This window comes from Olea europaea, unplaced genomic scaffold (genome assembly GCF_002742605.1).
Source record: "Olea europaea var. sylvestris unplaced genomic scaffold, O_europaea_v1 scaffold1156, whole genome shotgun sequence".
In the NCBI taxonomy this organism is placed as follows: domain Eukaryota; kingdom Viridiplantae; phylum Streptophyta; class Magnoliopsida; order Lamiales; family Oleaceae; genus Olea; species Olea europaea.
Genome location: NW_019228961.1, coordinates 93,029 through 118,884, shown reverse-complemented (window position 1 = coordinate 118,884; position 25,856 = coordinate 93,029). Strand labels below are relative to the sequence as shown.

At 37.6% G+C, this 25,856-nt stretch overlaps 1 pseudogene; it reads right to left on the bottom strand.

The window, feature by feature from the left end:
• Positions 1-713: 713 nt before the first annotated feature.
• LOC111373716 lies at positions 714-25,856 on the bottom strand (annotated as a pseudogene).

The following is a 25,856-nucleotide window of genomic DNA, read 5'->3' as shown; positions in this document are numbered from 1 at the left end:
ACTGGTAAAGTTTAGAAGTTGCAAAGAGCTTCTAAACATCGGTACAGGTAAATGATTTCAATTTTATCGGTTTTTCTGTTAGAGGTGTCACTAATGGAAAAACGTTTTTCTTTGCAGGTCCTTTGACACCAAGGTGGAGGTTGTTAGACATTATGTTGTCAAACGACCTCCCGGGCGATGATGAGAACCAATTTTATCAGTCGACATGAATGACTGAACGATAATTCAACATCGAATAATGGATGAACCGACCAAACGTTGCTTTACCTATTGGACGGCTAATACTCTTTGTGGCTTGTTGATTTCTTCCATTGGAAGTTAACCCTAGTCGAGCCTACTTACCATATCCCGACTTACCTTATGTTTGCCACTTGACTTACTATATATATTGGTGTTTTTTGCCCTTGTTGAACCCGTCCAGCTAGTTGAAGCCGTGAGAAAGAAACAGCCGTGTTCTACCATGCCTTTCTGCCTTCATCTTCTTCATGATTTCCTCTCCACCCCAATTGCTTGAGTCTTTGTGAACCTTACCTGAGTGGTATCCATCCTAAGTGAGTGGATTAAATCAACAAAGCAAAGGAGGAAATCAACCAAAGAGGAAGAAGCGCCGACGGGTTATTGGTGACTCCAAATTGATGTTGAATTCGATGTTTAATGGTTAACTGAGCCCGGAAATCACCGTGAGCTGCAAGAGGAAGGTCCTAACAAACTCTTAGTTTACGAATTACATCGACCAAGGAAGGTTCGTGATTCTTAGTCGAAATCATGTGCTTAAACTCTTAATAAATTCATGTTCACTAAAGGGACATTGTCATCGCCATGAAAATGTATATAATAGTGCTGGACAACAACATGAAGAAAAGGCCAAATCCTATGAAGCCATATAGAATGTATAAATGAGCAACTTATAGGCACTGCAGAAGAAAGAGTCGGGATCCAGTGTCTCAAGAGAAGCATCCGTTTCTCAGTATTCAAGCGACCCTACCGACGAGAGTCCTACAAGGTCTTGGCAATCAGTATTACTTATCCTTTCAGATGCACTTGAACCCAAGGATCGAGCCTCTTGTTCTCCCAGTTTCTGCACATCATCGGGAGAAAGGATCTTGATATACCAGACATTATTCACAAATGCCCTGTAAATTTCATATGATGGTAAGTTCAAATTAGTCATGTTTTCAAGATCTCAAGTGATCATTTATGTGGCTTAGGGATGAATCAGAAAAGGATTGAGGATCCACAAAATATATTTCATTTACGCACAAAAATAGCGTGAACTGAGGAAAAGATTAAGCCACGTTATGCATTTTCCGATAGCACAAAACTGGAAAGTGAAGGCAACTGAGTGACTTAAGAACTGACTCACTGAGAGGGGAAAAAACCTAGATTATCAAGATACTTACTCCCATGGATCGTCTCCAAGGAGAAGTGATCTTTTAGGGTCTTCAAGCAACCCTTCAATCCCGAACATTTGACCTAGTTCCTGACGCAGCTCCTGATAGCTGTTGAACCGGCCAATGTCGAGTGACCTACCAATTGATCCTGATTTATAAACCTGCACCAAAAAAGAAATTAATATCGTACCTTACCCAACAAAAATGTAGACATGTCTAGAAGTACAAACACCCTCGAACTAACACCTTGACAAAGGTACAGGTCGCAGCTGGTTGGTCAACTTGTCCTGAATTATGCAACAACTCAGAAGAATCTTGCACATAGCTGTATAGAGGACTCTGAAACCCAGAAGACCCCAGCTGCATAGAGGACATATCAGCATGAACCGAAGAGGTAGCAATACTAGAAAAAATGGTAGGAAGCAAGAGCCCTGCAGTGTCAATATTAGCACCAAAAAGAGAGTGATTCTGAGCATCCAAGCTACAAGTTCCCTGCTCAGCAGAAGAATTTTTTCCAGAATATGGTGGAAGTGATGCTGAATTGGAACAGTTACTATTTGGTGACAGAGAGAATTTAGCAACCCAGGATTGTTGGGGTGACAGCTCTCTGAGTATTGACTCATCAGGTCTTGCGAAACTTAAAAGATTACCACTCCCTTTGGAACAAAGCGAACCCAGCATATTTTGCATTCCAGGAGCTATAGATGCTGCAAATTTAGTGTTCAAATTTGTTAAGTCAGATTTCTTAAATGAAGGGGAAGGAACATCAGATGGCTGCCTCTGTTGAAGCTGATCACGTTGCATTAAAAATGATTCCCGATAATTGTGTCGTTGCTGATGCTCTTTGGCTGCATTATTAATTTGCTTATCTGACAGCATTTGGGTTTGTGTAGGGAGCATATGTGAAGTTATTGTTGGCTGGATTACCTCCTGCTGCTGCAACTGGAGATTATGGCTGCCTGAATGTTGAAGATATTGAACAGGCTGCTGCTGGAACTGCTGGTCTTTGAGCAAATCTCCACTTGCACAATGTTGCAAACCGGCTGCCAGTATAGCCTGGTATTGCAGATTAAGATCATTGCGTAGGACTGTCGGATCAACTCTTTGCTGCATCCAGGGAAACATACCAACAGACGGGAAATTCATAGAATTCAGTCCTTGCTCACCAGTTTCACCTCTCATCCACGCCATGCCATTTATGGCTTCATTACAGCCATCTGTGACTGGAGCACAGGGAAACAACTTGACCATATAAAAGGACGGGAAAACCATATATGGTTCAAAAACATTAAACAAGCAGCACGATTAATTCCTGAACATGTTCAGAAAGTAGGAAGTGTGATATGGGCTTTGGTAACCCTATCATTTTGGTATTTACCGTGTATAAGTTTCAATTTCATGTTCCCACTGGTGAAGATATTGAATTAGACATAGTCAGCCCCTTTAGAAGAATAATTCGTTGTATCTAAAGTTCCTACAACACTAGAACATGTATAATGCAAAAGAAATGCATAAATTAAAATAAAATCAAACTCAAAATTATTTGAGCCCTACACCTTCATGTTGTGTACTTCAGATTGCTCCCTCTAATGCAGGTCTTGACGATAGCAGCAGCTTCTCGATCTTGAAGGAAAGACCAAACACCGGACTGCTGCAACGTCAGACATGTAGCACATTATTAAGGATGAGTTTCTTGTCAGTAAGTTATGTTGACTACCACTTCCCCTTGTCCTTCAACCTTAGAGCTATACAGTTATTCTCCATCAACTAGTGTGTACGAAGAGAACATTGACTTGTTGGCACAAATGTAATAGTAGCCCCAGTGTCCATCTGCCGTTCTCCGGAGTTACTGATTGTATTGCACTCAAAAGACAAAAAAGATTCATATATGACATTGTTCTGATTCTCAGTTCAATTCAGTCACATTGGCTTGAGATTCTTCTACTGGAAGTTTTTAGGCTTGTGATAATCTTATGACTGATGTCTTCGCTTTCGTTGTTCTTGAACTTATCAAATTCTTGATGATCTCTTGATTTGAAAAATAATAAGAATGTTTCTTGTTATAGTTTTTGAACCATTCTCCATCATATTGGTTTAGATTTTATGTGTTCACCTCAAATTTTATGTCAGATTGATTGTTATCTACTTCAATTCTGAAACAATTATTGGCTCCTCAGCTTTCATTTCTGCTTGAGATAGTTATTGAGTTTTTTCCAAGATAGTTACAATTATTGCAAGTACTTGGAAGGATTCAACGATGGAATTGATGTAAAAGCCTGCAACATGTGTATTCACATCTAATTTTTATAAAATATCCTTAGCAGGTATGGGATTGTAATTAGTGATTTAGCAGATATCTCATTTATGTAAATTAATTGTTCTCCTGCATGAAACCCTAAAATAGGTCTATATATGTTGAAACTTTTTCCTCTCTTGATAAACATTAAATTACCCATTTTGTATCATGGTATCAGAACTCGTAGAGAGTTCAAGGCTACCAAGTTTCTGATGAAACCAGAAAAATATCTCTTCTCAAGTCAGAAAAGATGTCAGAAGTCACCTCAGAAAAATTGGAAACAACCATGTCTTCTGTTAATCCACCTTCACTTCGCCGTGAGAATCACTGTACAAATTATCACCTATAAAATAAATGGCCAATACTTCTTACACTGGCCATAATCTGTCAAATTCTTTGTACAAGGCAGAGGAATTGGAGTTTGAATTTCGCAGGTTTGAATGAAGACCTATTCAAAAGTAGAGTTCCTGGTGAAGAATTGATACCATAGATAAGAGTATTATTTGCTGCAATAAGAAAAGAAGATAGCAGACTTGATATGATGATGGAAGGTGCATGGAATGGACAACAGCTGGCAGTGGTATTTTTGAAAACTTGGCATTGGCGGTGAACAGGAATGATGGTGCCCTTTTGAGTTACGGACCGAGGAATGAAGGTAAGAAACATTTCGTCAAATATAGCTTTGATGTCATTAGTGAAAGAGATCAGGCCACAGCATGAGGTGTGCTGGAACTTGGGAAGCTTAATCTCAAACTGAGAAGAACCAGAGCAAATCCACAAAACTGAAGTTATCAAGCTGTATAAGAAAGACAATTCCAAGCTGCTGCTGCCTTCAAGACCTACAGAATCCATCCTTGTTTTACTAAGAGTAATGCTATTTAGCCCCAGAAATGCATAAGCATTAATCTATGTGGCAGTCAGGACATTGCTGCACTACCAATGAAGTTGGAATGCATTATATTCACGGACAATGTGGCAGTGAGCCCACTGCTACATAGACTGGCTGTTAGCACCATAAGTGCTAGATAGGATTATTTCTTTCACTAAAGAGTAATTGTAATTACTGTACTGCATTACATGTCAACCCCAATCACCCGAAATCCTATATCTCATCTTGCTCAACAGTTAAATTTTTAACTTCTCTTCATGACATGTCTAGTTTGTCACGCTTGTTTGTTTCATCTATTCCATGTTGTGGACCGCAGATGTGCTCTTTGTATTCTATTGATGCAAAAAGTTCAATTAAAATATTTGAAAATAGTTCTTTTGTTACAAATAAGAACGAAGTAAAGTTGTGGAATTTGAGCGTTAGGACATTATGGACCATCTCATCTAAAAGTTCAAGCCAATTGAAAGGGGCTGCTTGTATTCATTTAAATTTTGTATACCTCAATTTTACATTCAAATGTGTGCAAAACAGTCCTCTCTTATGACAGGAACAGGTCAATCCAGGTGCAGCTTATTTACTTTTTGACAAACTCTTCCTTCTCCAATAAGAAGCAAAAAAGAAATATATGTGGAAGTAAAACATAAAAAGACTTCGTATAATGCGTCCACAATTGAAAGCCTTTTGATATCAATACACAACCTTTAATGTAAATTTGGGGGTAGGAAGAATACCTTGAAACGATGATCCCCCTGAATACCATGGTCGTTTCAGTCTGAGGGGAAATAAAGAGGGATACATTGGAAATGTAGTCAAGCGTTCAATTCCCCATAATGATACCCGTGGTTGTCTCTCTCCCGCTGTGGATTCATCCCAGCCAACCTACATATTCGAAGAAATAAGCAAACAAGAGACGGTAAGTAATGATTTCAACAGGAGGTACCGACCGTTAGTCAGCCTTATAGTTCATCTACAGATACAGGTAGGGCATGAGTACCAATATCACTGGTAATCATTCTCTCTTCAATTCCATTTATTTTAGAAATTATCCAACAAAAACTCAGACATTTTAGATCGTCAACACTTGTTTGTAACTGAAGATTTTAGAGAGGAAAACTCTCATTTTTATTCACTTATTTACAAAGAAATAAACTGGGACATTTATAGGAAATCCCTGACTACAAGCTGCCACTAGATCTCCTTAATTTTAGCTACAGTTGGAACAAATGGAGAGAATCACTCTTTTATTTAAATAGAAATACAAATCAACATAAAATCAGAAGCTGATTAGGAACAAATTCTGGAATTCCATATTCCCCCTCAAGCTGGGGAATAGATGTCAGTCATTCCCAACTTGGATGTAAATTCTTCAAACTTTATTCTTGGAAGGGCTTTTGTCAGAATGTCAGCAACCTGAAGATGTGTAGAGATGTCGACCAAGTTTAGTATCCCTTCTTCTACTTTTTCTTTAATGAAGTGACGGTTTAATTCTACATGCTTAGTCCTATCATGATGAACGGGATTTTAGCAATACTGATTGCAGCCAAATTGTCACAGAGTACCGTTATTGGCTCTTTTATTGAGATTTTTAACTCGTCTAGTAATCTTTTTAGCTATATTCCTTCACATATACTCTGAGCTAATGCCCTAAATTCTGCTTCGGCACTACTCCTTGCAACAATAGATTGCTTCTTGCTACGCCAATTGACCAAGTTACCCCATACATAAGTGCAATAACCTCTGGTTGATCTCCTGTCTGTAATGGAACCTGCCCAATCTGCATCTAAGTAGACTTCAACTTCCTTACTCCTTCCTTTTTGAAAGAAAAGTCCTCTACTAGGAGTCCTTTTCAAGTATCGAAGGATTCAATAAACTGCTTCAAGATGTTCTTCATTGGGTTTGTTCACGAATTGGCTTACAACACTAATTGGAAAACCTATGTCAGGTCTTGTGTGAGATAGATAGATGAGTTTTCCTACAAGTCATTGATATCTTCCTTTATCAACTGGAGGACTTTCTTCCTTGAACCCAATTTTATAATTTGATTCCATAGGAGTGTCAGCGGACTTGCATCCTAACATTCCAGTTTCTTTCAATAGATCCAAGATGTACTTACGTTGGGAAACAACTATTCCTTTCTTTGAACGTGCCATCTCCATGCCTAGAAAGTATTTGAGTTTTTCTAGGTCTTTGATGTCAAATTCTTTAGCAAGGACCTCCTTTAAACAATTTATTCCTTCTATATAATCTCCTGTCATAATAATGTCATAATAATGTCGTCTACATAGACGATGAGGATGGAAATCTTCCCACTAGAAGAGAATTTTGTGAACAAGGTATGATCGGCTTGTCCCTAAGAATACCCATATTTTTTTACTGCTTTTGAGAACTTGTCAAACCACGCTCTAGGAGATTGCTTGAGACCATACAATGATTTTTGAAGCTTGCAAACCTTGTTAACATTATTTTCTGTCTCAAAGCCGGGTGGAATTTTCATGTACACTTCATCTTCCAAATCGCCATTGAGAAAAGCATTTTTTTACATCCAATTGATGGAGGGGCCAATCTAGATTGGCTGCCAAAGATAGTAATACCCGTACAGTATTGAGTTTGGCAACAGGAGCAAAAGTCTCTTGGTAGTCTATGCCATATGTTTGAGTGAAACCTTTAACAACAAGCCTTGCTTTGTATCGATATATACTTCCATCTGGATTATACTTGAGAGCAAAAATCCACTTATATCCCACCGGTTGTTTCCCTTCTGGTAAATTTGAAAGTTCCCAAGTTCCATTTCTTTTTAAAGCATTGATTTCTTCTCCAATGACAGCCTTCCATTCTGGTTTCCCTAGAGCATCATGAACACTATGTGGTATTTCTACATTGGACAGATTAGTGACAAATGCTCGATATTCTGGTGATAGACCATCATAAGATACAAAATTGCAGATAGGATGCTGAGTACATGATCTCACACCTTTCCTTATTGCAATAGGAACATCAAGATCATTATTGACAGTAATATCAGTTGCAGTTTCAGTTTCATAAGAAATATTACCGGGACTATTTGGAACCAGATTGGATTCATGGTTTTCCATAGGAAGTGTGTGGGTCTCTATCTCCTTTTCGGGTCTTTTAATCCTTGAATAAACACGTAGCTCTTTGTCAATTGCAGGTTTAGAATGGATTGGGATGACAGACTCATGGTTACTGGGCAAATTTTGTTCTGTTTCCGAAGGAATGAAGTTGGTGATTGGCTCGACTTCTGATGGGATGGAGGTGTTTGGTCTGACTTCTAATGGAATGGAGGTATTGGGCTCAACTTCAGATGGAGAGGTGTTTGGTCTAATTTCTCATGGAATGGAGGTAATGGGCTCAGCTTTAGATAGAGAGGTATCTATATCAAACAAAAAATTACATTCTTGTATAGATGAGTTCTCCACCTGAATGTGAATTTTTGGGTAATATGATCGGTAATATGATTGGTTTTCAAAGAAGGTGACATCCATAGAAGTATAAAATTTTCTAGTGATGGGTGAATAACATTTGTAGCCTTTTTTAGTGGGAGAGTAACCAAGAAAAATACATTTGATGGCTTTCGAGTCAAGTTTGTTTCGGTGTTGCTCATGAATATGTACAAATACTTGACAACCAAATATTTTTAATGGTATGGATGACGTAATTCGTGAATCTGGATAGGAAAGGAGAAGGTTTTGACAAGGTGTTTGGAAGTTTAGAACTCTTAATGGCATTCTATTAATGAGATATGTGGCTGTGAGGGCCACTTCTCCCCAAAATTGTTTAGGGACATTTGTAGCGAACATAATAGATCTAGCCACTTCCAGAATATGTCTATTTTTCCTTTCTGCTAACCCATTTTGTTGGAGTGTGTCGACACATGAGCTTTGAAGAATTATCCCATTCCTATCAAGATACTCGCCAAGTATAGAATTGAAATAGTCTTTGGCATTATTGGTTCTAAACACTTTTATTTTTGTTTGGAATTGAGTTTGAATCATGCCAGCAAAATTTTTAAAAATAGGGCCAACCTCTGATTTTTTCTTTCATTAGGTATATCCAAGTTATCCTAGTATGATCATCAATAAATAACACAAACCACCGAGCGCCTGTGATATTTTTGACTCTAGACGGTCCCCATATGTCACTATGAATGATTGAGAAAGGCTTGGAAGTTTTGTACCCTTGGATTGGATAGTGATTTTTCACATGTTTGGAGAGTTGACACACTTCACATTGAAAGAACTCGGCATTGCTATTATGAAATAATGTATGAAATGACCTTTTTAAATACTAGAAATTGGGATGACCTAATCTATAGTGCCACAACATGATTGCACTATTTTTATTAGACAAATTTTGATAAACAGAAAGCGACATACTACTTCCAGTTTGAGCTTGTTTAGGATTATTAGGACTTTTGAGGAGATAGAGCCCTGCACACTCCTTAGCATTGCCAATCATCCTCTTTGATTCCAAGTCCTGAAATTCACAATGATCGGAGGAAAAATTAGCGATACATTTCAGGTCCTTGGTAAGCTTGCTAATGGACTATAGATTGCAAGTCAGATTTGGAACTAAGAGAACTGAATTTAGAGTTAAGTTATTTGCAATAATAACAGATCCAATTCCAGCAACCTTAGATAATGATCCATCAGGAATTCGAACCATAAAATTCTTAGAAGTTGGGGCATATTTGTGAAACAGATTAGGATTACCGGTCATGTGATCCGATGCACCGGAGTCAATAATCCATGAGCTATTTTTCTCCATTTGAGTGCTTAAAGCAATTGAAAAGTTACCTGTTTGAGCAACAGATCCAGAAACTGTGGAATTGGGAAGAAAAGAGGATTGTTGACTAATCAATTTCTTCAGCAACTCAATTTGCTCAGTGCTGAAAAGGTTGGTATCTGGTGCAAGTTTTTCTCCTCCAGTTGACATGAAGCCATGACTTGCAACAGCTACTTTCGATTTCCAGTCAGCCGGCTTTCCGTGTAGTTTCCAACAAGTGTCCCTTGTGTGTCCGAGTTTCCTGCAGTGGTCACACCAGGGTCTTCCTCCTCTTCTTTGTCGGCTATTGTCATTCGGTAAATTATTTGCATGGCTTGCCACAAGAGCAGAACTCTTACTCAGGTTTGGTGAGACTTGGTTTCCCATCATAATCTTCTTTCTACTTTCCTCTCTTCTGACCTCAGAAAATACTTCTCTGATCGGAGGAATTGGCTTCATTCCTAGGACTCTTCCTCTTACTTCATCCAGATTTTTATTAAGACCAAATAAGAATTTAAAAATTCTTTCCTTATCGACAATCTTTTTGTACTTGAGACTACATTCTGAGCAGCCAAGTTTAGCATCATCAAAAAGGTCTAGTTGCTGCCAGTATCTATTTAAAGTATTAAAATACTGTGTAACATTTAGGATACCTTTTATCTCAAATAATTCAGAAGTGTTTTCATTATCTGAGTAGGTTTCCTTAGCTGCATCCCAGATTTCCTTAGCAGTCTTGTAGTACATGAAGTCCTCTCCGATTTCTTTGGTAATGGGATTGATTAACCATGACATCACCATGTTGTTTTCTGACTTCCAGGCCTTATATTTTGGATCTTCCATCGAAGGTGTAGGCCTTGCCCTAGTTATGAAATCGTCTTTTCCTTTCCCACAGATGAATAGCATGATTGTGTGACTCCATTGGAGGTAATTATTTTCACCCAGCTTATGCCCAGTGATAGGCATAACAAAGCTATCAGATCCGCCATTAATGTTGGAAGGGGTGTCTTCTTGGTTGGAAGTTACATCAATTGAGGAGGAAGTGGCTGGAATTGCCATTCCGATTTTTACCATTTCAATGGATACAGATCAAGCTCTGATACCATGAAGATTTTAGAGAGGAAAACTCTAATTTTTATTCATTTATTTACAAAGAAATAAACTGGGACATTTATAGGAAATCCCTGACTACAAGCTGTCACTAGATCTCCTTAATTTTAGCTACAGTTGGAACAAATGGAGAGAATCACTCTTTTATTTAAATAGAAAAACAAATCAACATAAAATTAGAAATTGATTAGGAACAAATTCTGGAATTCCATAGTAACGTCAAACTACAAAATGCATGAATCCTCAACCAACTTCTACAAATGGTGAAAGTGCATATCCAAGTGAGAATAGCTGAAAATAAAAGGTTTTAATTAATCGTAGGAAGAGAATTTGAAAACACATATCCAAACTAAGCCAAAATAGGAAAAACTTCAAAGGGAACAAAAGCTAGCTAGCTAAATTTGAAGATTTTCAACATCGGACCACTAAGAACACAAGCCAAATGAATCTTCTGAATCGCTGATGACCTTAACAGCTATCTATCAAGAAACTACTAGAAAATTTCATCAATAAAGTCTCCAACACTATTTTTTGTGTCAAACCTAAGTAGGTTGACTTCTTTGATTTGATTAATTAGCCACAAGTTTCTAGTGTCATGAGCAACTTAGACTTTTTTGCTTGTTAAAGAAAGAATAGGAAGGAAATGTTCCATTCTGGGTTATTGTTTAGTTTCCGCATGATGATAAAAAGTTCATCATCTGATTGTCCGTATTTGTTGGAACTTAGGTAGACTTTTGGTTCTCTGCGACGATAATATCCTTTTGGAAAGGGTGCATTATTAAATTAGTGAAAAGGCCCAAAAGAAGCAGAGGCCACCTTTCATGACTTGAGTTTTACCTTAAGTAATTTTTTTATTTTTTTTTGAAAATTCACTAAATTTAGTGATTAGATATATATTCATTGTGCAGAAAGAAAGACTAACATAAATTAAGCAAGAAAAATGAGATGAAAAGACAGATTTCCGCAAAGATTTTTCTATCTCTGCTTTTATGAGCAATTGAAAAGATGGAAATTATAGCAAAAATTTTCTGCTCTTTAAATACAACATTAAGAGCATTCAAGTGATTAAAATAATAGCATTGTTGAATTTGGGGGAATAACTTACTTCACATATGATTCATAGATATGTATTACATATATACAAAGAGAGAGTGTTCCTTATAAGGAAATAATCTAAAATTATGCACCTACCATATATGCACGTATTGTATAAATATAAGCCTAAACTAATGCATAATTCCATAATACTCCCCCTCAAGCTGGAGCATACATATAAATCATGCCCTTGTTAATAATCTAAATTTATGCACCTACCATATATGCACGTATTGTATAAATGTAAGCCTAAATTAATGCATAATTCCATAATACTCCCCCTCAAGTTGGAGCATAGATATCAATCATGCCCAACTTGTTACAAATACATTTTACTCGATTTCCAGCTAGGGCCTTAATGAACACATCGGCTAATTGATCTCCTGTCTTGACATGCTTAGTCAAAATCAATCCAAGTTGTAGCTTTTCATGAACAAAATTACAATCTGCCTCTATATGTTTTGTTCTCTCATGAAATATGGGATTCGTGGCAATATAAATAATTGCTTGATTATCACACCACAAGTTCATAGAGTGAGACATATCAATGCCAATTTCTCCAATTAAGTGACGTAGCCACATAAGTTCACAAGTCACCTGTGCCATAGCGCGATATTTAGATTCTGCATTTAACCGAGATACAACTCTGTTTCTTGCTTTTCCAAGAAACTAGATTACCTCCAACGAAAACACAATACCTTGTAGTAGATCACCTATCCACAGAAGAACCTGCCCAGTCAGCGTCGGAAAAACCCTCAACCCTACAATGACCATGGTCTCTATAAAGAATTCCATGTCCTGGAGCTCCTTTAAGATATCTTAATATATGAGTTACAGCATCCCAATGTGAAGTTTTAGGTGATAGACATAAACTGACTAACAACACTTACAGGAAATGCAATATCTGGCCGAGTAATTGTGAGATAGTTCAACTTTCCCACTACCCTCCTATACTTGTCTGCCTCAACAAACACATCTCTATCTTCTGCTCCAAGTTTCACATTTGGCATCATAGGGGCATCACTAGGTTTTGCTTCAGCTAAACCTATCTCATCCAGCAAGTCTAGAACATATTTCCTTTAAGATAGAAAGATTCCTTTACCATTTCAAGAGACCTCTATCCCTAAGAAATATTTCAAAGGACCTAGTTCCTTTGTCTAAAACCTTGTGCCTAGGAAAGCCTTCACCGTACTTATGCCACTGCTATCACTACCAGTAATCACAACATCATCAACATATACGACTAACAAGATACATCCAACTGTGGACTGTTTAAAGAATACTGAGTGATCATATGCACTTCTTTCTAAGCCAAATTCAGTCACAACCTCACTAAATCTCCCAAACCAGGCACGAGGTGATTGTTTCAGGCCATATAATGACTTTTGTAGTTTGCATACCTTCCCTAACTCCCCCTGAGCAACAAACCGTGGTAGTTGCTCCATGTAAACTTCCTCATGCAAATCACCATGGAGAAAAGCATTTTTGACATCCAATTGATGAAGTGGCCAATGATAGGTAGCAGCAAGAGGAATGAACAACCGAACAGAAGCTAGTTTAGTAAAAGGAGAGAAAGTCTCAGAGTAATCCACACCATAAGTTTGAGCATACCCCTTAGCAACCAAACGAGCCTTCAATCGAGCAACGGATCCATCGAGATTCATCTTGACTGTAAACACCCATTTACACCCGATTGCCTATTTATTGAGGGGTAAAGGAACCGGTTCCCATGTGTGATTATGTTCCAATGCCAGCATTTCTTCTTGCATGGCCGCTCGCTAACCACTATGGGACAAAGCCTCAGAGATAGATTTTGGTACAGACACATGATCTAAAGAAGCAATGAAGGACCTAGAAGATGGGGACAATGCATGGTAAGAAACAAAAGAAGAGACAGTATAAGTACATGACCATTTACCTTTTCAAATGACAATAGGAAGATTAAGAGTATGATAATGAGAAGGTGACAAATCCTGAGGCGAAGCAACAAGTAGAGGTTGCAAGTCATGGTCAGTAATGGGTGCCATCGGGGATTGCTGCACACGACGAGTATACACACTTCAAATAAGAGGGCGAGAAGATACTGGTAACACGGGAGCAGTCACGGAATAAATAAGGAAATTATCATTAAACTCAACAGAAGATGGATTAGAGGATGCGGTAGTATTGGAAAATGGCATGGGCTTGAAAAATGTGACATCAGCAGATATCATCCTAAGGAAGGAGAAAAACACCGATAACCTTTTTGATGTCGAGAGTAACCCAAAAATATACACTTAAGGGATCTAGGATCAAGTTTGGAAACTTGAGGTCTCATATCTTGGACAAAGTAAATACACCCAAATATTTTAGGAGCAAGAAAAAATAGAGTCTCAGAGGGAAACAGAATGGAATAAGGGATCTTCTTCTCTAAAACAGAGGAGGGCATATGGTTGATTAAGTAACATGCAGTAGAGACTGCATCTGCCCAAAATTCTTTGGAAACTTTCATGTGAAAAAGGAGAGTTCGTGCAACTTCCAATAAATGACGATTTTTTCTTTCTGCCACTCCATTTTGCTGTGGAGTAACAACACAAGAAGATTGATGGAGAACACCATTTTGTGAAAGAAAGAAACTAAAGGCGGATGAGAAATATTCCTTGGCATTATCACTCCTTAAGATACGTATAAATTTGTTAAATTGAGTTTTGATTTCAGCATAAAATGTAGGAAAAATTGAAAAAAGTTCAGAACGATTTTTCATAAGATATAACCAAGTAACACGAGAATGATCATCCACGAAAGTAACAAAATAGCGAAAATCAGACTTAGATAAAATAGGACAAGGACCCCAAATATCTGAATGTATTAGATCAAAAGAGGACGAAGCCCGTTTATTCATTCTAGAAGAGTACGACACTCTATGATGTTTTGCTAATTGACATGACTGACAATTTAATTGAGACTCTCGACTAAGGCTAGGACAAAATTGCTTCAGAACAGGGAGAGAATGATGACCGAAGCGACAATGGAGCTGCAGAAGAGAAGAAGTACTTATGCATGCAATCGACCCTGGCACCTGTGTGGGAGAGCTCACGCCCTCTACCAATAATCTGCTTCGTCCCAAGATCCTAGAAAACGTAATGATCAGGAAAGAAAACAACACTACAATTAAGGGATTTAGTAATTTGACTAACAGATAAAAGATTGAAAGGAAACTGATGTAAACATAAAACAGATGACAATGGTAGAGAGTTTGTTGGATGTGGGGTTTACATCAAAATAGATGACAATGGTAGAGAGTTTGTTGGATGTGCAGTCCCACATCCAACAACAGGAGTTGTAGAGCCATTAGCTAAAGTAACACATGGTAAATTGGAAGAGTATTGAAGTGATGAAAGTATACCTCTATTCCCAGTCATGTGATCTGTGGCACCGGAATCAATGACCCAATTACGGGACGAGGTAGAAAGACACGCTATAGAATTACCTGTGTTGGGTAAAGTGGAGGTGGAGGTAGAGGTGGAGGTGGAGGTGGGGTGGAGGTGGAATGTGTAAGAGGCTGTTGAGAGGTGTAAAATTGTGTAAGACTAGTATATTCATCTGCTGGGATTGTAATTTGATGCTAAGCAGAAGGTGTAGATAGAAGACCATCCTGAGTGGCAACATTAGCAAACTTTCGCATGAAATGTTGACTCGTGTACCTTGCTGATTTACCATTCAATTTCCAACAGTTCTTCCTAACATGCTCCTACTCTCCACAATAATAACAACCACAAGAACCACCGTTAGAAATTTTATCTCGACTAACTCCTCCTTCCCCTTTCTTATTGTAACTATTATTTGATTTTGAATTTGTGCCAACTAAAGTGACCGTCTCATTTGGTACTATACTCTACTCCTTTCCATCGTCCTTGCATACCCGAAGGAGACGAGCATATATATTACTCAACAAAGGTAGTGCCTCACTGGTAAGTAACTGAGTACGAGCCACCTCATATTCAGGACCCAATCCTACGAGAAAACACTGGACCACAATCTGCTCTTCTTGTTCTTGTATCTTCTTCACATCATTAGTAATAGGAAACATGGCCTGCTTTTCTTCAAATGTCTGTTTACCTCGGTATAATATTGAAACAGATTTCGATACTTTTGCTCAGCCCGATAAATCTTCAGCATCAATTCATGAACATGCTATCATGTTTACTAGCATACATAAACTCTAGATAGTCCCACAGATCTTTCACTGCGTCACAGTGATTAATAACGTCATCCATTGTCGGGTCAAGGGTATTTTGAATTTGATTAAAGAGTTTATCATCCTCCATCAACCATTTTTTTTCGAATCCCTGGATTAGTATTAGAATGTAGAGGTAGGTCATCAGTCAAATGGTCGCCCAAATCTAAACTTGATACATATCTACGGAGAATTCTCTTCCATTGAGCATAATTTCTGCTACCCGTCAACTTTCTTTCCGTGATTTTTGCATATGGGATTACTGTGATTTCATTCACCATTTTTCTATCAACTTCCGCCATTAATTATCAGAGAACCAAAATGGAACACAAAATAAACTCCAAACCAACTTAATAATAATATCAATCCAACAATAATGCACCTACAGTAAAATGTAGCCCAAACGAAACAAAATAAATCAAGTCAACCAAATTAAAATGAGACCGACCTGCCTCGGCCCAAACAAATAGCCCAAACTTGTCTGCAGCCTACTCACAGACGCAATCCACGCTCACCAGAAGAGAAGTCGATGAAGCCAGAAGAAAACCTGTTTGCAACCCACACAGACACAATCCACGTTCACCAGAAGAGAAGTCGACGAAGCCAGAAGAAGCCGGATTCTTGTACACCCAACACTTGCCACAAAAAGGTCAACGAAGCCAGAAAAAGCCGGAATCACATGACGTCGCGGAACACTCGGTGCAACCAATTTCCACCGCCACGCTTCTGGTCATCAACCACCAAGAAATGACCCAGGGTAATTCTCTATCTTAACACGAAAAATACCGGCCTAAACCTTTTCCACCACCGAGACCAGTCCCACGAAAAAAAATCGCAAACCCTAATTTCTTGAATCAGGCTCTGATACCATATTGAATTGGGGGAATAACTTACTTCACATATTATTCATAGACGTGTATTACATATATACAAAGAGAGAGTGTTCCTTATAAGGAAATAATCTAAAATTATGCACCTACCATATATGCACGTATTGTATAAATATAAGCCTAAACTAATGCATAATTCCATAACAAGCATAAATGGAAAATTAAGAAAATAATACTTGACAATTATATCTTGAGCAGTAGAGGCATAACTTGTACCTTGACAGATCGCCAGTGAGAGTTTGGCCATCGAACAGGATCTAGGTCACCAATGCCAGTAATTGTGCCCATGTATCTGGAGGTGCAATCATCCAAGCATAAGAAGACCAAAGGTCCAGAAAAAGAAAAAGCCATGCAAATATTTTATAGGCCAATTCCTACCATACACCAATTCCAGTGATCTAACTACGACTTTTCACTATCTACCACAGAGGCGATTATGAATAATTTCAATATTCAACAGAATCCATAAACAAATTAGTGTTTTTCCTCCACACACCATGTATATCACTGCAGTAATTTTGGTATGCATTAGGAGAACCATTTCTCCTTTCAAAATCTCAGATAGAAATTACAATGTTATGAGCTGTGATGCATGAGGCAAGTTAATTTTGGTGAAGCATTAACATAATGCTACAAAACTATTAATACAGGTCAGTTTGTTGTCTTAATATTCAAAGATAATAATAAATCTCTATTCATCACCTCCAAGATGACATGCTGTTATTTATCAAATACTCAAGATGTTTAATCATCAGAATAGAAGGAAAACAACAATGTATGGTATACTGAAGATTCAAGTATTATTGTACCTGCGAACACTTGATTCCTCAGTTTCAAATAGCATCCGAAAACGCATTCCAATAGAAACACGTGTATGATAAGCAGCTTTGATATACTTTGAAAGTGGTATAACGAATTCAGATGCACTAGTCCTGATGTAACGAGCATGTCAACAGAAAAAGAAAAAAAACATGGATATATATCGAGTATTATTTTATAATTTATCCTTATATCCACCTTGGGTTATAAAATATAGTGACGCAACTATTAGGAGAAGCAGCGTGAGCAGTAGTCCAATGTGCATACTGTCACTTGAAAGAACAGACGATGGCATTACAGTCTGTGGTCGAGTGGCACGGCGTATACCCAAAAGGAGCTGATTTTTCTCATTCCTGAAAAAGAATTAATGAAATCCTGAATTAAACATATGCCATTAAGACTTTAGGTGAGAAAAATGAATTTGGCCTTGGAAATGCAAATGGTAAGAGTTACCAGATAAAAAGAACAGAATCTCCTGCAACAAGTCTTTTGGCACTTACAAACACGCTCCAACCAGTAGTAAGCAAATGCCTCTTAGGCTGTCCTGCATAAAAGAAAAAAAATGCGATAAAAAACACAAATACAGAGAGACAAAGGCAAGCGTAACATTAACTACAGAGTTAGGTTTCACATGAGATACCATAACCCACGGTAGCTAAAATTTGTGAAACAGTTTGAATGTTAATAAGTTGTTTTACCCCCAATACACAGTGATGTTTCCTAGAATCATAAACAATCACGTATTTTGGATGAGATGATTTGAAAGAATCGGCATGGGTGAGTTCATAAATGATTGTTTCCATTTCCTTGCTCTGTTACAGTAAAGAGGCATTGCGGAACTCTATCCCGCATCCCCAAACCCAACCTCAACTTCTTGCAGATTGTATTTCTTCTTAACCTATGGTATCCGTTTGCAATGCATTAAGATATTTAAGGATGCTATATCACTTTGTCTTCATGGAAACAGTGCAATGCTGAAATGGCTCAATTTTTTTCCATGAACTGTAAGTACTCTTGAAGGAGATGTCAATGGAAACCTAATTGAAGATTTCACAGAATTTGACATAAATTTAGGAAAAGAGATTGTGAACATGTTTGGTCACCAAGGTGCTATCTTTTAAGCGCTAGGGCCCACAAAAATGTGTGGACAAGGATAAGCCAATAGTGGGACCTACACCTAATAAGCAAATAAGTAAGGATTATGATGCTTATCTGAATTATCTTTGTAATAGAATATACTGATTATGAAATATATTTTACCTTAATTATAGGAGTAGGGAATTAGGATCCTTCCTAATATAGAATTCCTATTGTATATATATATATGTACCGTCTCTTAATGTAAAGAATGTGCAAATTATTTTTCTCTCTCTCCAAATTACATGTTATCGGAGCTATAACATATCTTACTCGTGTGTGCGCTCACCGTAAGCGTCTAGTCTTCATATTTCCAACGACATCATCACGGTTGGCGGCATCATCCGTGTGCAGGCCCTCATTCAGTGAAGCGGGATCTTTTGGGTCTTCCGTGCAGGTGACGGCTCGGTGAAATCGGGATCTTACCATCACCGGGATCTTCTAGGTCTTCCGTACAAGTTCTCATTCTGGGTCTTCCATCTAATTTTAGAGGCCTGCTATTTGGTTTTTCATCTTTCCCATCGCCGGTGAGTGGTTCTTGCATCTCTCGTGTTGGAGATCTATTTGGGCTGCCGTTTTTGTTTGTCCCTCAATTAGGCAGATTTGGTTACTGTTGGTCCATTTGGCTTGGGCTATTGTGGTTGGACTAATTTAATTGGGCTACAAGTTAATCAAGTTGTCCAATTACTTTTTGAAGTGGGCTGGGCCTATTATTTTGGGTGGTTACTTGTTAGGGCTACTGCTTTGATTTGTTACTTGGACCTCGTGATTTGTTTCCATAGTTGACAAACAAAAGAATTTAGTTATGACTGATGTCCAAAATCACGGAGCATAAGTTGATAGGTCCAAACTATTTAGATTGGTGTAAGATAATTCGAGTTTATTTGCGGAGTATTTCTATGGACAATCACCTTACTGGAGATCCACCAATGGATAATACTCACCAGACATGGCTAAGAGATGATATCCGATTATTCTTATAAATTCGTAATTCCATTGAAACAGAAATAGTCACCTTGATTAATCACTGTGAGTATGCTACGAAATTAATAGAATATTTAGAATTTATATACTCTGGAAAAGGGAACGCACCACATATTTATAAAGTCTGTAAGGGTTTTTACCGTGCCGAACAACAAGATCAGTCTCTTCAAGCTTATTTTATGAATTTCAAAAAGACTTATGAAGAATTAAATGTCTTTTGTAATTCCATTGACACAGAAATAGTCAGCCTGATTAATAACTGTAAGTATGTTAAGGAATTAACGAAAAATTTAGAATTTACATACTCTGAAAAAGGGAACGCATCACGTATTTATGAAGTCTGTATGGGTTTTTCCCGTGCCGAACAACAAGATCAGTCTCTTTAAGTTTATTTTATGAATTTCAAAAAGATTTATGAAGAATTGAATGTCTTTTTACCTTTTAGTCCAGAAGTTCAACAAGCTCAACGGGAGCAAATAGCTGTGATGAGTTTTCTAGCAGGCCTTAATTTTCAGTTTGAAACTGCTAAATTCCAAGTTCTCTCCAGTGTTGAGATTCCATCTTTGCAAGAAACCTTTACTAGAGTACTTCGCACAGATTCCAGTGCTTTTGTTGCTTCATCTGTTCAACCTTCTAGTACTCTTATCAGTCGCAGTAGTAGAGGTAACACAAGAGGCGGGGTACAGGTAGTCCGGTCAATCGAAGTCATAATGAAGTTGTCTGCTAATATTGTCATGAGCCGGGTCATACCAAATACTCATGCCGAAAATTGCACAAAAAATCTCTGAAGTCTCACTCAGCTTAGAGATGGCAATAGGGTGGGTTCAGGGCAGGGCGGGTCTCGCCAAAATCCCACTGCCCCCGCCCGGTCTAAGGGCAGGGGCGGGGCAACTTTTTGCCCAGTTTATTTATTTTATTTTTTTACATTTTCAAAATTTCAAGTTATGTTATTAATTAGAGAATAAAATACAAATTTAAAATGGATCTTTAGCGGGTAAATTATCTAGAAATAAAATTATGTTTATTCTTTTCTTTTCTTTTTTTTATCTTCACGTGAGGGGCATCCTCGCCCCGCCAACCCGTTCGAGGCGAGTTTTTTTGCCCCATTCGGGTGGGGCGGGATTTTTTACCATCCCTAACTCAGCTCATGTTGTAGCTACTTCTGCTACACCCATCTCATCCTTTGAGCAGACCATTACAATTTCTGTAGATAAATTTGCCAAATTCACTCAATACCAAGAAGCATTGAAGAACTCGTCTCACTCTACCTCTGCCATTGCTGAAACAGGTAAACCTAATACATGTCTCATCTTTTCTTCCTCGAAATGAGTCATTGATTCTAGCACCACAGATCATATGATAGGTAATCCTAGTCTTTTCTCTACTTTCAGTCGCATACACGTACTTCCAATGTTACTTTAGCTGATGGTTCTACTTCTGATCTCGATTCTGGAAGTATTAATCCAACTCTATTAATTTCCTTATCCTCTGTCTTAAGTTTACCACAATTTTCTTTTAATTTGATGTTTGTGAGCAAACTAACTCGGACCTTGAACTGCTATATCTCATTTTTTTCCTGATTACTGTCTTTTTCAGGATCTTATGACGAAGAAGATTATAGGTAAAGGACATAAATCAAGCGGTCTCTATATTTTGGATACCCAAGTGCCCAAGTCTATTGCGTGTTCAAGTGTCTTAACTCCCTTTGCAGCACATTATCGGTTGGGACATCCATCTCTACCTTTGTTGAAGAAATTATATCCTCAGTTTCAGAATGTGTCATCTTTAGATTATAAGTCGTGTCAGTTTGCGAAACATCGTTTGTCAATCCCTCGAGTCAATGAAAGAGCTAGTTTTCCTTTTGAGTTAGTTTATTAAGATGTTTGGGATCCTTGCCCTATTGTGTCCAAAACTAGATTTTGGTATTTTGTTACTTTTGTTGACGACTTTTCTCGTGTGACTTTGCTTTATTTAATGAAGAATTGTTTTGAATTGTTTTCTCATTTTATTGCCTTTTGTGTTGAAATTAAAATACAGTTTAATGTTTCGGTACATACATTGAAAAGTAATAATGCCAAAGAATATTTTTCCAATTCCTTTCAAACTTATATGCTTCATAATGGTATTCTTCATCAATCCTTGTGCATTGACACCCCTATCAAACTTAATAGCCTTTTTTGATTAATCGGATGCCGTCATTTGTTCTTCATGGTGAGACCCTTTATAGTGTTCTTTTCCCACTAAACCCTTGTTTCCTATTGAACCTAGGATATTTGGTAGTACCTGTTATGCTCGTGATGTTTGTTCTCAGATAACTAAATTAGATCCAAAATCCTTAAAATGGATTTTTTTGGGTTACTCTCGTCTACAAAGGGGTTATCGATGCTAATGTCCAAGTCTTAACAAGTATCTTGTGTCAGCTGATGTTACCTTTTTGGAACATATTCCTTTCTTCCCAACAACATACACTTCTTTCAATAAGGGGGAGAATGATGATATATTGGTTTATCATGCCACGTAACAATCAACTGATGTTATTCCTACACATGTTGCTCCCATACTACCTCCACCTATTCGCCAAGAACATTCCAGAAGACGAACCCCTCGTGATGCATGTTCAACACCTTACCCTTCTTCGACATCGAATCCAGTATCCAGGGATCTTGATCTACCTATTACTTTTCGTAAAGGTAACACTCAATGAACTTATCCTATTTCATCCTTTGTTTCTTATGATCACTTGTCCTCTTCTTCATGCTCTTTTCTTGTCTCTACAGACTGTGACCCTTCCGAAAATAGTTCAGGAAGTCTTATCCCATACTAGTTGGCGTAATGTTATAGTAGAGGAGATTGACGCTTTAGATGCTAATGGTACTTGAGATTTAGTAAATTTACCTGCAGGAAAAAAGGCTAATGGATGTAAGTGGATGTTTGCAGTCAAAGTAAATCCTGATAGATCAGTGGCTCGACTTAAAGCTCGTCTTGTGGCTAAAGGCTATACCCAGACTTATGGTGTGGATTACTCTGACATTTTCTATCATGTCGCTATACTAACGTCTGTTCGATTGTTCATTTCTATGGCAGCTACATATAATTGGCCCTTAAATCAATTAAACATAAAAAACGCTTTCTTACATGGTGATCTCCAGGAGGAAGTTTATATGAAGCAACCACCAACCACCTGGGTTTGTTGCTCAGGGGGAGTATGGAAAAGTGTGTCACCTTCAAATGTCCTTATATAATTTGAAACAGAGTCCACATGCGTAGTTTGAAAAATTCAATCAGACAGTGGAAAATTTCGGAATGCAAAAGAGCAAGTTTAATCACTCAATTTTCTACAAACAATCTAAATCCGACATTATTCTTCTTGTTGTGCATGTTGATGATATTGTTATTACTGGCAGTGATGCTATGGGAATTTCATCTCTGAAGTCATTTCTTCACACTCAATTTCACACAAAAGACTTAGAGGTGTCGAAGTATTCCTTGGGAGTTAAGGTGACAAGAAGCAAGAAATGAATCCTTTTATCTCATAGAAATTATGTACTAGACTTATTAACCGAGACAGGAAAATTGGGAGCTAAACCAAGTAGCGCTCCAACGCTTTCTACTTTGCAACTTACCAAAGATGGTGACCCATTTGAAGATCCTGAGAAGTATAGAAGATTGGTTGAAAAATTGAACTATCTTACAGTAACTCGTCCTGATATTGCGCATTCTGTTAGTATTGTAAGTCAATTTATGTCTTCTCAAATAGTTCACCATTGGACAGCTTCAAAACAGATCCTGTGTTATTTAAAAGGAGCTCCTGGACGTAGGATACTATACGAAAATCATGGACATACCCACATCGAATGCTTCTCAGATGCAGATTGGGCAGGTTCCAAGATTAACCAAAAATTAACTACTGGCTATTGTGTCTTTGTTGGAGGAAATTTGGTCTCGTGGAAAAGTAAGAAGCAAAATGTTTGTCCCGATCCAATGCAAAATTAGGATACAGAGGCATGGCACAATTTGTGTGTGAGATGGTGTGGATATATCAGCTCTTAATTAAAGTTGGCCTTAAAGTTTCAATATTAGTAAAGTTGTGGTGTGATAATCAAGTTGCTCTTCATATTGTTTCTAATTCTTTATTCCATGAACGAATTAAGCATATTGAGATTGACTATCATTTGATTTGTGAAAAGGTGCAACAGAATTTAATCTGTACAGAATATGTGAAAACTGGAGAACAACTAGAAGATATTTTCACAGAACGCATTAAATGGGATTCGAGTAGATTATATTTGTAACAAACTGAGCATGATTTATAGAATATACCGATTGTGAAATATATTTTACCTTAATTATAGGAGTCCCTAATTAGGATCCTTCCTAATATAGAATTCCTATTTTGTGTGTGTGTGTGTGTATATATGTACTGTCTCTTAATGTAAAGAATGAGCAAATTATTTTTCTCTCTCCAAATTACAATCTTTTAACCACACACTTTGTGGACCCTCTTGCTTATAAGAGGGGAACTTATTTGCCAAACATGGCCTATGTTATTTTGAGTATTTTTACTGGTTTGAAGTTAGGTGATTTTCTGAAGAAGTTCTACCTCATGAAAAAATTCCATTTTAGTTAGTTCTGTAACTTTCCTTTCATTAGGAATTTTGAGTGTAAATTAAATGAAACCCCCAAGCCCTAATTGGGTTTAGGTGGAGGCATAAAAACTCCAATTAGCTAGTAAGTTGATTTAATTTAAAAAGGAAAAAACTAAGCATTCAATTTAGGCAAAAGTTAAGGACACTGTTTCTCATTTTTCTCCCTAAATAAGCATTTGTTGATTGATTTCTTTGATCTTTCATTACACAAGCATAGATAGTTAATGTTGAGCTACTAACAGCTACCCACAATAATCTACAATGCCGCTAAGCTTTTTGTAGCGTGATAGATGCTCTATAGAAGCAGTTTGTGATGTGACTTGACTATCAGAATTAAGAAAGATGTATTACTAATTTCAGTCGAATCACAAAAAAGTCTAGGTTTGTCTCCATAGCTCAACTATAATGAGAAAAAATATAAATATAAAATTGGTTGCACAAATGTAAGACTACAAGACAAAACAATTTAGAACTAACCCCGGAAAATATGCCTAAACTTCCATTCAATATCATGGAGATCCCTCGCAATAAGTTCTTGTGCAGGTGGTGTCTGTGAGAAATCCTGCAGAATAAAATGCAAAGATTAGATAAGAATCACCACAACATGAGGCAAAATTATGATAACATGGGACTATCATTACCAAAGGAGGAAAAACTTTTTCTGCAGCACGACGGGGAACAGAGAAGCCTCCATGTGTGCTAGTATCACTCGCAGTCAGTGTCTTGCAAAAGTAAATTATTGGTTGCCTGCTAGGAGTTCCCAACTCCACAGGAAGATACGTATCCTTTTGTTCTTGCTGCACTTAAGTCACAAAACATTAGTTATAACCAGTTTACATCAATAATTAGAAGTAGGTTCAAAAAGCATCACAAAATCTTAGTCGAATATGAGAATACCGGAGTCAGGGGCTGTAGTGTCATCTGCGCATACACTTCATCTATCTCAACATCGGCCTAAATTTTAACAAATAAACAGGACTCTCTTATGTCTAAGAATTCTCCATAAGCAGTTCACAACTAGAATACAAGAATGACTAACTTATAAAGTTGAAAACTCACATGCATTGTAACATTGTGGAGTTGGCAAAGCAGCTCGGGTGGCAAACTAGGGTAATTTGGTATGTGGGCGTCAACTTCTTTATTAGTAGTGGCAGGAACCTGGCCAACATTTCAAATATAATTCATTACATACATAAGCAAAGAAATTGCAGTGCTTAAATAAAATATTATCTTAATCAAACAAATGAAAGAAGAGAGTTTAATTAGATTAGTCAAAAAGACCTGCTCGCTATGACCTTGAGGAAAGTAAACCACACGACTCCCAATTGTCGGCAGGCACACCAGTGGACCTGCACAGGCGTGCCATAGCTCCGAATTCAAGCACTTTTTCTCCCCTTCCATTACCCACAGTCAACAAACAATTACCCATCAGTCACAATTTAACTTAATTATTAATTGGATTCTCTTAAATTTGCAATCAAACTCGGATTGAGAATTTAAGCATCTAGTTAAAGAAAGAAAACAAGGAACAAAAGTAAACACAGAGGAGCATAACAAGTACCTTCGTGAATTTGCTAACCCATTCCTGATGGTGAAAGCTTCAT